Source organism: Cebus imitator, unplaced genomic scaffold (assembly GCF_001604975.1).
Source record: "Cebus imitator isolate Cc_AM_T3 unplaced genomic scaffold, Cebus_imitator-1.0 Scaffold308, whole genome shotgun sequence".
NCBI lineage: Eukaryota > Metazoa > Chordata > Mammalia > Primates > Cebidae > Cebus > Cebus imitator.
Genome location: NW_016107623.1, coordinates 986,377 through 989,547, shown reverse-complemented (window position 1 = coordinate 989,547; position 3,171 = coordinate 986,377).

The following is a 3,171-nucleotide window of genomic DNA, read 5'->3' as shown; positions in this document are numbered from 1 at the left end:
TTTTCTTTTCCAGATTTAGAGTTGATTATCACCTTGAATTATGATGATCTGATCTACTCAACACCTTATCCTCCCATGACATACACACACTACACACACACACACACACACACACACACACACCAAAAAATAGAACAACAATAACAAAATAACAAAAACCTGTCACTGGTTTGATTGAAGGCTCCCAACTTAGTGTGATTTTATTTTTCCAGTAACTGCTATCATATGTTCTCTTTAGAATCATACTTTTTCATGGGTTGTAATTTTTCCTTTATATTATATCAATTTGGTTTCATAAATTTTTAGTCCTACTAAAAGTTTGAACTTATTTCTAATAGTAAGACAGTTATTGGTGAATGTTAAGCTAAGGAGTGTCATGACATATTTCATGTATTAGAAAAATTACTTTAAGTCAACTTAGTGAAATAATAGGTCTAGAATTATAAAAAAAAATAGTTAAGATTTTTTTCAACCTCTTATTGCGACCCAAACATTTCTTTCTATTGATCCCAGGTCTTTAGATAAACTCAACCAATTGTCAACCAGAAAATATTTAAATTTACACTACCCGCTCCCACTTTCAGTTGTCCCACTGTTCTGGACCAAACCAATGTCTTTATTAAATGTACATGATTGGTGTCTCATGCCTCACTAGAATGTGTAAAACCAACCTGCACCCCAACCATCTTGGCTACACGTCTTCAGGACTTCCTGAGGCTATATCATGGGTGCACATCCTCAACTTTTGGAAAATAAACGTTCTAAATTAACTGAGACCTCTCTCAGGTTTTCTGGGTTTACAGGAAGAAAAGGAAACAATGAGGCAAATACAAAGAAATTTTCAGGCTGTGTTGCTAACTGCATCAAGTTTAAATAGTACAGATTTATAAAGGAAACAATCTGCACAGTTGATTAGTATTTTCCTTTTACCTTTTCTTTCTTTCCTCTGAAGTGAAATGCAAGATAGGCTATTTAATGGTTTATCAGCCAGTTGAATTGATTTGGTTTTGAAGATTATCTAGGTAGTACTTCAAAAAATTAATAAATAATAAGAAGAAATGAAGACATTGGCCAGTGTCATGGAAGAGGAAATAAGAAATTAAAGATACTGTCTTGTTTGATAACATAATGTCAATGAAAAGAATCAAACTCTATAAAATATTTTAAGAAATTTATTATGAGCCAAATATGAGTGACCATGACCCATAACGCAGCCCTCAGGAGGTCCTGAGAACATGTGCTCAAAGTGGTCAGGTGCAGTTTGGTTTTATGCATTTTAGGGAGGGGTGAGACATCAGCCAAATACATTCAAGAAATACACTGCTTTGGTTCAGAAAGGTGGAACAACTCAAAGGGCCAGAGGAGCAGGTGTGGAGCTTCCAGGCTATAGGTAAATTGAAACATTTTTTAATTGGCAATTGGTTGAGCTTGTTTAAAGACTTGGGATCAATAGAAAAAAAATGTTCAGGTTAAGATAAAAGATTGCAGAGACCAAGGTTCTTTTGAAGTTTTATAGTGGCTGCCCTTAGAGACAACAGATAGGAAGTGTTTTCTATTGAAACCTTTAAACGATGCTAGACTCTTACCTAAATCTCATCAGGATTGGGAGGGCCTGGAAGAAAATTAATATTCTTTACATATGCACATGAACCCCCACAAAGGAAGGCTTTGCAGGACCATTTTGAAATATGGCAAAGAAGCACACTTTTGGGGTAAGATATTTTTGACTTTCTTCTTTGTCGCACAATGTTATCCCAGAGTCAGATTGGAAAGTGAGTCACAATACATATGGTTAAATGAAACCTATCTGATAAGAATTTATGGTTTGTAGGGCATGACTCCCTAGATCCCTTGGGTAGGAATTTGGGCAAGATGAAAAAAATCAGCGCTTAGTCCTCAGTAATAGAGGTGCCATGTTATCACGCACGATAGCGTTAATTTTACAAATATAAAATATTTTTATACAAATATAAGATAGCTAAAAATAATGTAAAGTGCGACCTAATCTTGTTCTCTTGATCAAAAGTTATACACAGACACACACACACACACACACACACACACACACACACACACAGAAAGAGAAAGAGAGAGAGAGTGTGTGTGTGTTTCACTATATTACACAGGCTGGCCTTGAAATCCTGGGCTCAAGTGATACTTCTGCCTTGGCCTCTTAAACTGCTGTGATTACAGGTATGAGCCACCATGCCTGGCCAAAAGAAAAAAAAAAAAAAAAAACTATTTAAAATATCACAATGTAATTGCAGTTTGCCTTAAAAACAAGTAAAGGAATTACTTTCTTGTGTAACTGAATGATTACTTATAGATAAGTTTTGGTAAATGTGTAATTATTTTTCTTTTGCAAGATGCTAAGTGATATATTGTCTTTTTGAATGCTGGAGTTGAAATAAAATACACTTTTTCTTTAATTTGTGTAAATTTAGGTACATTGATATATTGTCCAATGGTGAAGTATAGGCTTTAAGTAGAACCATTACCCATTGGTGTACATTGTGCACATGCAGCACTTTCTCATATCCCCCTCTCACCCTTCCACTCTCCTCTGAGTCTGTATGTCAAAGTATGCACATTATTTAGCTCCCACTTAGAAGTGAGAACATAGAGTATTTGGTGTTATGTTTCTGCAGTATTTCACTTAGAATAATGGCCTCTATTTCCACCCATGTTGCTGCAAAATGAAATGGTTTCATTCTTTATTATGGCTGAGTAGTATTCTATGTTATATCTAAAACACATTTTATTTATTCAGTTACTCATTGATGGACTCTTAGATTGATTACCTACCTTTGCTATTGTAAGTAGCACTGTAATAAACATACAAGTGCAGGTATCCTTTTGGTATAAGAATTTATTTTCCTTTAGTTATATATCCAGTACTAGGATTCCTATATCAAACAGTAGCTCTTATTTTAGTTCTTTGAGGAATCTTTATACTATTTTCCATAGAAGTTGAACTGATTTACATTTCTATGAACAGTGAATAAGTATTCCCTTTTCTCTGCATCTTCACCAGCATCTGCTTTTTTTTTTGACTTTCAAAAGATACCCATTCTGACTGGTCAAAGATGTATGTCGTTACAGTTTTAATATGTGCTTTTCTGATGGTTAGTGATGTTGAGCATGTTTTCGTATTTTTGTTGGCCATTGCTG